At 44.6% G+C, this 11,905-nt stretch overlaps 1 protein-coding gene across 4 annotated transcripts in view; it reads right to left on the bottom strand.

The window, feature by feature from the left end:
* Nucleotides 1-11,905, bottom strand: part of TIAM2 (TIAM Rac1 associated GEF 2) — a 257,808-nt gene that overhangs the window by 188,320 nt on the left and 57,583 nt on the right. The gene's annotated exons all lie outside the window — the stretch shown is intronic.

Here is an 11,905-nt window from a genome sequence, read left to right as displayed (position 1 = left end):
GCCCCAACTCATCCCCCAACACACTGAGAATCCCCTGCTTCCACACAGGTTCCACTCCAGACTCCCTGAACAAGGCAAGGGGCTTGGGGAGCCCTACCTTGTCATGTACCATCAATAAAGTATATTATATCCCCCCAAAAAAAGTCTCCTGCATTAAGCCCCACTTTGGCTCCTCTGCACTCAGGGGGAGACTGCTTGAGATTCTCCCTCTCCCTCTGCCCCTCCCCACTCACCCCCCACCCATGCATGTGCGTGCACTCTCTCTCAAAATAAATAAATCTTTAAAAAACAAACAACAATTGACAGGACAATTAAGTCACACCTTTAATCAACTAACTTAATTAGCAGGGAGATGTATTTATTAAAGTGCATTTTCACAGTGGGATGTGGGGCACACCATCAAAGGGGTGAATATACTAGAAGGTATCCTGTGAATACCAATTGTGTGGCATTTCATGAAAATTCTCAGCCATATATAACAAAGAAGTAACAATACTCAGGGAGGACAAAGACCCTCATGGGAGCTCATTCTACCAAAACCATGAATGCATTCTTAAATTTTAAATTTTATGGCTATTAGGCATCATTACCATGCGAGAAACTTCCTTACCTATTATTCCCCAGGTCTTCTAACAAGAGGCAGAGAGACCTCAATTCAAACACAGGAAACTCTCTAAAATGAAAGGTTTAATCTCATCATCTGCAACTATAGCATCTCCCTTGTTGAGCCATGAGCTCGGGCAGGGCACTTACCAGAAGTATTTATAGTGAACAACAGAATCAAAAAATCTAACGTCTACCCTCATAGAGAAACAGCTTTCTTCCAGGAGTTACGCCACGTAAGTGAGGGAAATTAGCAAACACAGTCTTCCACCATCACATGAGGGACAGGCGGACATTCCGCGCCTGGTGCCCAACGCCTGAGCAGACAGCCCCTCAGCAGTGGGGTGACCGTGACCAGGAGGCTTGTGATTCCAAAGCAGAATAAAGGCAGAGATGGTTACCTAGTTCCTTCTTACAGCCAGCTGTGGTCCCATCCTTCGTGAGCACAGCCGGCCAACTTTCATCTCTCCAGGTCACATCACAAAACGTAAGCAGCCATCACAAGATTTTCAAAATCAAGTTTACCAAAAGGAGGAAGTTCAGTTTCAACTTGAACACCCTCAGCCACTTCCCTTGTTTTCCAGGGAAAAGGCCTGAAGACTCATCACAACTTGGCTGGGGAAATGGCTGAGGCATCAAGTGTTTTCCCTCTAACATGCAATAATGATATTCCAGAAAGGTCTTGCACCAGGGGCGCTGGGGGTGGGGGGATGTCACTCTCCTCTTATCACTGGATCACCCTCTTTACCTGTGTACCCCAGCCACCTTCCCTGCCTCACCTCCCATGTCTGATCGTTCATCCCTCCAGCTGCTAGCCTATCAGGCTTCCTCCTCCTAATTTTAGGAAGTTATCATAAAGTAATATGGAAATCATTTCAAGCCCACTTGCTTCTACAGGTGATAAACTATGAAACTTTCAAAGAACAGCAAATCCTTATTTCACATAGCTCCTGAGTACAGAAAAAGCTCCAATTCATTTCAGGAACCCTAACGCACCAATCAAGAAATGAGGAATGAATATTGTTTCTCCTTTAATGGATAAGATATCAACTTAGTCAACTAAAAATCCGCTGGAATTATTAAGCAAGTTCAGTAGGGGACCACAGAGTAAATATAAAAAAAATGAGTAAGTTTCTACCTGTTAGTGATAACCACTTAAAAATTGAGGGGAAAATTCCTTTTTTATCACCTGCAAAAATTACTTAAAAGCTAGGAAGAAAATAACAATGTATAATATTTATATTTAAAAATATAAAACTTTTGGGGCGCCTGGGTGGCACAGCGGTTAAGCGTCTGCCTTCAGCTCAGGGCGTGATCCCGGCATTGTGGGATCGAGCCCCACATCAGGCTCCTCCACTATGAGCCTGCTTCTTCCTCTCCCACTCCCCTGCTGTGTTCCCTCTCTCGCTGGCTGTCTCTATCTCTGTCGAATAAATAAATAAAAATCTTTAAAAAAAATATATAAAACTTTTAGTAAAAGGCATAAAAAGATCTAAAAAACTCTGAGATATTCTATGTTCCTTGGTAGGAAGACCCAAATCAACAGGTCAATTCTCCTTAAATTGCTACAGGTTCGGTGCAGTCCCAGGTAGGTCTTTAGAACACTGTGATAGGCTGATTCTAAAGTTCATCTACAAGAATAACATTGTGGAGTAGCCAAGAGGAAGTACTCTGAGGGGAAAAAACAAGGGAGTATTTGCCCCATCAGATAGCAAAATATTCTGTAAAGTAACAGTAATTTTAATAGTTTGCTACTGAACAGAAATAGTCAAAGTCCAGGCAAAGATACAAGTTACGTGGAGATTTAGAATACGATAAAGGTGGCATTTCAAGTAAGTAGAGGAAAGATCAGGGCTGTGGCAACTGATGTTTGAGCAAATTTTCCGTTCCCAGCCCACTGCTCTGTCATAGGGCTTCCCAGTGCATAAAACCAGCAGTAACAGTGCCTTCTACATGACACAGGCTGCCAAAGCCAAAACGTGCACGTGAGCTTCCTAGAGCGTCTCCCCAAGTCCCTAACAAAGGGAGAGCCCACACTTGAACCAAGCCAGAATCAGAGTCAGCTATTTCGACTTCCAAGTTCTCATGGGAGAGCCGAGACACCGCCTCTCTACGTCCAGAGGCTGGCACCAGGGCCAAGGGGCCACCCAGGCTGTCATGTGAGTCATGGATGAGTCAGCCCCTCCCAGCCTGCCAGCCCCTGCTTGAATCCATCCACCTCTAGCGAGTGGCCTCTTTGTTACAGAAACATTTCCAATTCCCACTCTGTGTTCTGTAATGGTCTATTCCCTTCAGAACGTGACTAGTGACCACAGTGAAATTTTGCAAAGAAAAGTAACTGCATAGCATCAAAACGTTCTACCCCTACAGTGATATTGTGGGGGCGGGGTGAGAAACTCTCAATTCCTGTTGCAAAAGGATGATCCTGAATGAGAACCTTGGGAAGAACTTGGGAAAAGCATGTTAGAAATGATGCCGAGATCATTTGTATTTGCTGAGGAGGAAATAAAGATTTTTATGTGAAATTCTGAACATGTCCCTGAAGGGAATACTGTTTAGCATTTTATGATGTGACAGCTTACCCAGGTCTTAAATATTCCTCTCATTAGGCCTTTTTTTGTCCAGTATCTAGCCAAAGCCATGTAGCACTTCAGAAGGCAAAGCAAAATGCCTGGATAGAAGCTGTTTTGTGTTTCCACAGAGAAATCCAGCCTATCATTATTAGAGCTCCAGCAGAGTGACAAGGCACCTCTGAGCAAGAAAGAACAGTTAAAGAAGCCTATTGCATTTCTGAGATGGGATTCCTGAGACATATATAGAGACCAATTAATGTTTGATATTCTGAGCTCTCAGAATGGCCCGAAGAGGCTTGCATCCAGCCGCTCAACACCGAAAGAGCCAAGTCCTTTTCAGGAGGCTCCAAATGTCTTCCTCCCTTGCTTCCGGTCTCAGGGAATGGGGAGGGTGGGAAGAGGCAGAGGGGAGGGAAGGTGCTCACAGCATTTGTGTATGTGTACTGAAAATACATTTTTTTTATATGACTAGCAACACTGGCAGGTACTGACTTCGGTGGTCAAAGACATATTTTCAAGTAAATTCATTTCAACTCTGATGAAAAAACATGATGGGCATGAGAACACATTAAATAAAAAGTAAACTTAAAAAAAACCCTACAGGTTCTAAGGATGCTAGATAACTAAGAGGACACTGAAAGTATAACATGAATGAGCACTTCGTCCTTTCACATCTGTCTCTCAATCCATGTATGACAAGTGCTGAGACCTGTAAGTGTCTACGATCCTAACTCTGAGACACCTGCATTCCCCACTCTGCTACCACAGGACACAAAAGCACAAGGAAAGTCAGGGCCATTTGCTTAGGAAAATGAAATCCCATCCTGGCTCTCCTACGATTTCGTTTACTTTTTATAGCTTGGCTTTCCAACACGGTAATTGCTTTCTTTTTTTAAAGACATGGATTTACACCACATTTGAGTGACCCTATATATAGGTTTCAGTCTACTATAATAGCAACCTCACAAGATCCACCCTTGAAGACCTAAATATAACAATTTAGGAATAGGGCCTTCTTTTCTTATAAAGAAAAAATATTAAAATCATCAAAGATAACTTGCCCAACTGCCACCAAAAGACAATTCCTAAACCCAGTTGTTATGACATCCTCAGAAAAAAATGCACGATTTCTTCCAGGAAATTTGTGGCCTGAGAATTCTGTAAGATTTAAAAAAAAAAAAAAATACACCATGTTTCGTTTCTGTTAGTTGTTATGATCTCTGATTCAAATATTGGTACTTGAACCTTACGGTTCGAAAAGCAGTTATTCTAGATTGCTTAGAATTCTCGGAATTCACTTCTGTTCTTCAATTACTTATATCCTATGGAAGCGACAAGTACTTTACCCCGAATTGTGAAACCGCAGGTAACAACATGGTAGAGTCCAAAAAAAAACACAAAAACACAAAAACAAAACAAAACAAAACAAAAACCAAGGGCTTTGGAATCAGACCGGGTCAAAACCCAGCTCTAGGGCCTACGTGCTCAGCTCCCGGAGCCCATGTCCTTGTAGGCAGACAGGGAGCCCGTGTCCTTGTCTGCAGCCAGGGAGGAAATCCCTCCCGCAGCGCTCAGAGTTCAAGGACACCCCTAGAGAAGTATGCGCTAGAGGCCCTGGCATGGACGGGCTCCTGCAAAGTCCACTAGGTGACGATGTCCCCAGCGCCCACGCAGGTTTGGGAATACTGTTCCATCTCTTCATTTCTCAGAGCAAGAAAAGGGAGGGCCAGAGACATTATGTCCAAATCAAATCTGCAGCTCAGGAAGGGGTGTAGTGAGCAGACAATCGAGGCTTCTAGTTTGATGAGGACGTCTAAGCATGAGGAATCAAAGCACAAAAACATTCGGGTCCACAAGGGGCTCGACCTCCAAGAATGGCAGGCTACGTCTCATGATTGTTGAGTGTGTGGAAAAATGAGAACTTCCCCCCAAGAGAAGGCCTCCGAGGGATGACGGGTCACATCTGCTTCAGGCAGCTTTCCAGCATGTCCTCATCTTTGCTTGGCCACCTGACACCATTCCCTGCAACGGCTGCCCTTGGGCCGGGATGCCACCTCCCCCCGCCCCGGGCTGCAAGAGCCACAGAGAACACACAGAAGCACGCACACCCAGCCCGCGCGAGATCCACTCACAAAACACGCAGGAGCAGCCAAAGAGGACACAGGGGCACCACGGAATGACAGACTCACGGCTGTCCAAAGGCAAATCCTCATAAAAACTCATTTGCTTCGAATCAAAGGGGCCCCTCCCATTGGCCCCTCAACAATCTGCATCTGGGCGGACTTCGCACCTCAGATTTCACTCCCGGGGAGACGTGGCTTCAAGAGTCAGGGGCCGGGTACGAGCAGCCCCCATGGCTGACATGCCCCCGAGGTGCAGACTGGCCTCCACAGTCCACTTCCGGTGGCCGGAAGTAAATGCAAGTCAAATCCAGACACCTTGAACAAAGGTGGAAAGATTACAGATTTCAAGATGAAGTAAATTCATTTGCCAGGAAAAAAACATAGAACGGAACTGGGTTCCTCCTTCTCTCTTGATGCCCTAGTTTGAAAAACCACTTCGTTAAAACAGAAGCCAGAAATGAGGAAACCTAAGACGGATATGAAAACAAATTCACTTTATTCACATCCACAGCTGCAAAGCCAAAACCAAACCCAGAACAGGACACAAGCAAGCCCAGCAACGCTTTACTCAACACCATCATCAGTTGGAACATTCTCTAAGGAGAGCCTGTATTTAAGCAGTAACCATACTCTTCATTTCAGTAAACTTTAACCTCTTGTAACTCAAGGGATTTGGCAACAACAGTCGTCGTATGGCTTCTGCAATGGCCCAAGCAATGTTCTCTCCAAGGTCTGAGCTGTACTAACACAACTTGGGCGTCCTGGTTGTTTATGAGTCTCTCATTAGCACTGAATGTGTCAGAGATGACGTCAAGGGGCTGAGAGCTACACAGGCACCCGTGTACGCACAGCATGCCAACGATGTTTAAATATGGCCAACTTTCTACAACAGTGGCTAGAGAGCTCACCATCTCTGTCCCTTTCCCCTTTATCTCATTTTCTTCTCAAATGATTTTGTGGAAAATTATCGAGTTCTGAGAGCTACACTGAGATAAAAACAGAGGAGGAAAACCATAAGAGACTCTTAACCACAGGAAACAAACTGAGGGTCGCTGGAGGGGAGGTGGGGGGATGGGGTAACAGGATAATGGGCATTAAGGAGGGCACGTGATGTAATGAGCACTGGGTGTTGTGTGAAACTGATCAATCACTGACCTCTACATCTGAAATGAATACACTACATGTTAACTAAACTGAATTTAAATGAAAATAAAAATAAATGGTAGAATTAAAAAAAAAAAAAAAGACTACGGAGGTCATTTTCACAAGCTCCTCTGGACTGATAACACAATAGGGGAGGAAAGCAAAAGCGAGAGTGACCAAGCATGATTCTGCAGATTCTATTAGCTGGTCATTAAACTGACAGCTGAACAGTACTGAGCAGCTTTGGGTGAAGCAGCAGCCAGGGACAGGTGGCGAGGGATGTGTCTTCAGGTGAACCATCTTTGTCAACTCCTGCACCTCACACAGTACTGAGGTGTGTGGTGTGTGTTAGATGTGGGAATAAGTGAATGACCAGACTGCACCATTCATGCAACAATGGGAATGGACAGACTTGAATTTCAGTCCTACCTTTGACCAGGACAAGTTCTATGACAAGATATATGGTCAAGTCACTTAACCTAGCAGGAAATGCTTCACTATCTATTTAAATGAGATTAACTGAAAGAATGCTATCCAATGACACTTCTTAGAACCCATAAATTTTTACTATCTAAAGTCTGGTTATACAACCACCTCATACCTATCAGGACAGCCACTATTAAAAAAAAAAAAAAAGAAATATCGGTGAGGTTGTAAAGAAACTGGAACACCTGTGCACTGCTGGTGGGAATGCAAAATGGCGCAGCCATTATGGAAAACAATATGGCAGTTCCTCAAAAACTTAAAAACAGAATTACCATATGATGCAGCAATTCCTTCTGAGCACAGACCCAGAAGAACTAAAAGCAGTATATCAAAGATCTATGTACACTAGTGTTCATAGCAGCACTATCCACAATAGCCAAAAGGTAGAAAAATCCAAGTGTCTATGTATGCATGAGTGGACACCCAAGATGTGGTACATCCACATAAGAGAATATTATCCAGCCCTAAAAAGGAAGAAAATTCTGACCCATGCTATACAACACAGATGAATCTTGAGGACACTACACTAAGTGAAAAGAACAAGTCACAAAAGGACAAAACTGTATGATTCTGCTTATATGAGGTACCTAGAGCCCTCAGATTCAGACACAGAAGGGTGGCTGCCAGGGGCTGGGGGAGGGGAATGGGGCATTATCATCTAATGGGCACAGAGTTTCAGTTCAAAATGAAATCAGAGCACACGTGGGTGGCTCAGTCAGTTAAGTGTCTGTCTCTTGACTTTGGCTCAGGTCATGATCACAGGGTGGTGAGACTGAACCCCACATCAGGCTCCGTGCTGGGTCTGGAGCCTGCTTCAGATTCTCTCCCTCCCCTCACCCCACCCCACCCCACTCCTGGCTTGCACGCGCGCACGCTCTCTCTTAAAAAAAATTAAGGTAAAAAAGATATTTATGGTACACAAATTATCCCTCAATATACCTGATTTTACAATAAAAATATTTTCAAAACTTCCCCTGATAGTTAGCCTCTCATTCTTCAACAAATGTTCAATCACCCACTGGTATGCAGCTGATTTAGGAGGTCCTCTGTCAGGAATAGGAGACACCCTTTCACTCTCACTCTTGAAAAGTGTCAAAGACGTTGGGGAACACAAGAATGGCTGCAGAGCTGGGAAGTGGAAAAGCCAGCATGGAGAAGCCAACCTGACTCCCAGGCCATGTGCTACCACCTTGCTGCCTTTTCTGATCCCCCTTGCTCTGCAAACAATGAAGCAGCGGCTCAGAAAGCTTAGGTGACTTACCAAAGACCCCACAACTGGATGGTAGGCTGTGGGCAAGAAGTCAGGTCGACCAGTTATCAGTCTCATGTTCTTTCCATATATCACAGAAAAACGTATTTGGGGAGAAAAGGTACCTCCGGGGTCCCACTGGAATCTCCACGGCAGTCCATCCCCACCATTTTCAACCTTCTCCCCATGAACAACCTTCATTGCATCATTCATTTCTTCACTTATTTTCATTCACCTAATTTTTAATTTCATTTCATTCGTTTCATTTCTCACTTTACCATTCACTCAGTGAATCCTTACTAAGAACTTAATCTTTCTTAAAAATGTCCTCTAGGCACATGTTCTCCCTTACAGCTACCATTCATTATTCAATCAGCAGATGTTTACTAAGACGCCAGTAACAATGTGTTTCTTCAAGGACTCTTCTAGAAGAGATGGAGGGAACTATTATTACTAATTAACTACTAAATAGTGGCAAACACTGCCGCTATTTAGAATTATCACAAAGCAATCTAACGAAAATACCGTCAGAACGTAACCAAGGGCCAAAAATGCCTGGTACCACCAATGGGGTTTCTAACAGTCAAGAGGAAAAAAAATTCCATGTACATTCACCGTTGGCTTCCATGCAGTCTCAACATCCGAAACAAACTTTCCAAGTTCTAAAAAGGACCTGGCAACATATCAGGATAAGTTTTGAAAATATTTTTATTGTAAAATCAGGTATATAGAGGGATAATTTATGTGCCATTCGAGGCCAGGCCTGTCCAATTCCAAATACTATATTTACCCTAAAATTCAGGGATGTCTAAGAAATTACCAAAAAATACAGGTAGCATTATAGTACTGATTTGGATTTTAAAGTTAAGAGACCAGTGGAAATGCAAATACATTATTTATTCATTTAAAAACTTTGGAGTTCCTCTTAGGGACAGAGCCCAGTACTAGAGATGTTGCCAGAAGCTGAGACAGAACTACACCTATGTTATCAGTCCTGCTTTCAAGGGGATTACAATCTAGTAAAGGCAATAAGAAATGGATGCAAGCGGATTTCAAATAAAAATACAAACCAGAAACTCTAGGACTTTCCCAACAGGAGCTGGGAATAAGTGATAAGAGACAAGACAGTGTCACAGACAGGAGAAGAGAGACATGTCGCCCCTGCAGCATGGATAAGATATGCCTAAGTGAATAGATACCAGGAAGACATCCAGCAGAGAGAAAGTGCACCAAAGGTCTAGAGCAGTGCTACCCAAATAAAATAAAATGGGAGCCATGTAATTTAAATTTTCTAGTAACTATACTTAAAAAGGTAAGAAGTGAGGTGCTTGGGTGGCTCAGTCGGTTAAATGTCTGCCTTCAGCTCAGATCATGATCCCAGAGTCCCGAGATCAAGCCCCACATCGGGCTCCCTGCTCAGCGAAGAGCCTGCTTCTCCCTCTGTCCCTCACCCCACTCTTGTGCTAATAATTTTTTTTTAAATAAAAAGATAAAGAGAAACAGGTGAGATTAATTTTAATATTCTTTAACCCATGTATCCAAGTTATTATTTTACCATGTAAACAGTTATTCATGAGGTAGTTTACGTTGGTTTTTTTCACACTAAGTTTTCAGAACCCAGTGTGTGTTTTGCACTTCCCGCATCCTTTAGTGGCACTGGCCACATTTCAACTGCTCAACAGGCACACGTGGCTCGTGGCTACCGATGTGGACGTACAGGTCTACAGGAAAACCATAGAAGATGGAGGGGGTTGTTGTTTTTGAAGGGCAGTGACTAAACCAGCTAAGCCAAAGCAACAACTTCATGAGAAATCCTGAACAGAGAGCTTAAAGTCTAGCTCAATTTGTACCAAAGGAAGTCGGTAACGTTCTAGGACAGGTAACATGAGGTATCAAACGATGATCCAACAAGCTACTGCTCTACCCCCAAGACCTCTGACCCCCAGGGACGGCAACCCTCTGGATTCCATTCCATCTGCCCACCCATGTCCCTCAACGGGTCCTGGCCCCCCTCAGGCCCTTTCTGAGGGGCCCTCTGACCTATCTCCCTCTATCAGTTCCACAATGATGTCGTTACCCATCTGAAGCCTCTTGCCCCCTTCGTTCTCTTGGATAAACCGTATTCGTCCCTGCTGGAAGTCAATTCTGAGGGTCCCATCTTTCCACCCCACACTCCTGAACTAGCCAGTCCCCCTGCAGTTTGCCTTCAAGCGTCACTGAATTGTGGGGGTGGCCACCAGGCCTTCCAGTTCTCTAACTTGAACCTCTGCCGTTTCCTACCTTTTCCTGACGTTTTCTCAATTCTCCATCATCCACATGGAGGCTCTTCCAAACCTGTTGCACTTACGCAAGTAGCTCCTGCCACCCAAAAGCCCCCAACAGTCAGCCTATAATCCTGCCCCCCCATCCTATTTTAAAAGCACATTCCTTCAACTTCTGTCCAGACCTCAAAATCTTTCCGTCTCTTCCCTGGCCCACGTGCCACCTCACAAGACAGGAGGCTCTCACCTCCCAGGCCACCCACTGGAGCTCCAGACCTGGCTGAGTCCCGCGTCCAGCCCACCCCCACCCCAGAGCACCTGCAGTTCAGCCTCTCCACCTCCGACACGCCCATTTCCTTCCCACACGTCCACACTTGTCTTTTTAGCCCTGCACCGAATAAGTCTTGCCTCTGTCCTGTCTTCTGTTTCTCTCTTTTGCCGCCAGATACTCCTACAAAACCTCTTCTCTACTTTCTTTTACTTTACTTCTTTACTTACTTTTCAACTATCTGTGCTGTCGCTATTCCTGACCGCGACAAATGGGGCTTCCATCCCCAAACGCTCTTGGAATGATTTCCAATGATTTCTAAACTCTAAATCCAATGGCCTCTGCTCGCTGATTGGCAATGAACGCAGAAAAGTCATGAGGAAAAAAAGGAAAAACTCAGCTACATCTCCACACCCTGAGACCCTCACCTGTAACACTCTTCCGCCATCCGTCTATACGGACATACACACAAGTCCTTTCCCATTCTGTAGGCAGTCTTTTTTACGGTTTATCTGCCATCCACCTCATTCCGCAGTGCTAACCTCCCTCCTTCCAGGCAGCACGAACATGCATACAAGATTGCTGTTTGGGATCTTGTATTCCACAAAAACGAGATCACATTCTACATGGCTCTTTGCCTCTTCACTTCTCGTGGGAACCCTTCCAGGTCAGGAGGGACGGAAATCCGAGGCATGGCTGTGCCACGTTCCACCCACCCGTTCCCCTGCTGAAAGCATCCACTTACTTCCCGGTGCTTTGCTACTACAAACAATGCTGCAATAAATATTCTCGTACAAACAAATTACATACAGCTGCTTTTATTTCTGTGGGATAAAGTCCCAGGAGAGGAACCACTGGGTCAAAGGTTATGTGCATTTTAAATTTAATAGACTCTGCCAGCACTCTTCCCGCGGGGGCTAGTCCCACCAGCAACTGCTGGAAGACTGCGTTTTCCCAGCATTCCTACCAGCAGGAGATAGCATCCCTTCTTAAACTCCTACCAGTCTGACAATCTGAGGAACAAGGTTTAAAAACTCACCCTCACGTCCCACCCTGCTCTGTGGCATTCAAGAAATGAAGTCTCTCCTCTGTTTCCTAGCCTTATTTTACCTCCAGAAATTAAGCAGACAACATGGTTGTGTCCCAGTCCCTTTCTCCTCTCTTCCCTTGCTCTTCTCTGACAAGACCATTCCTTCACA

This window comes from Ailuropoda melanoleuca, chromosome 10, assembly GCF_002007445.2.
Source record: "Ailuropoda melanoleuca isolate Jingjing chromosome 10, ASM200744v2, whole genome shotgun sequence".
NCBI classification, from domain to species: Eukaryota; Metazoa; Chordata; class Mammalia; order Carnivora; family Ursidae; genus Ailuropoda; species Ailuropoda melanoleuca.
This window is presented reverse-complemented; position numbering and strand designations above follow the sequence as displayed.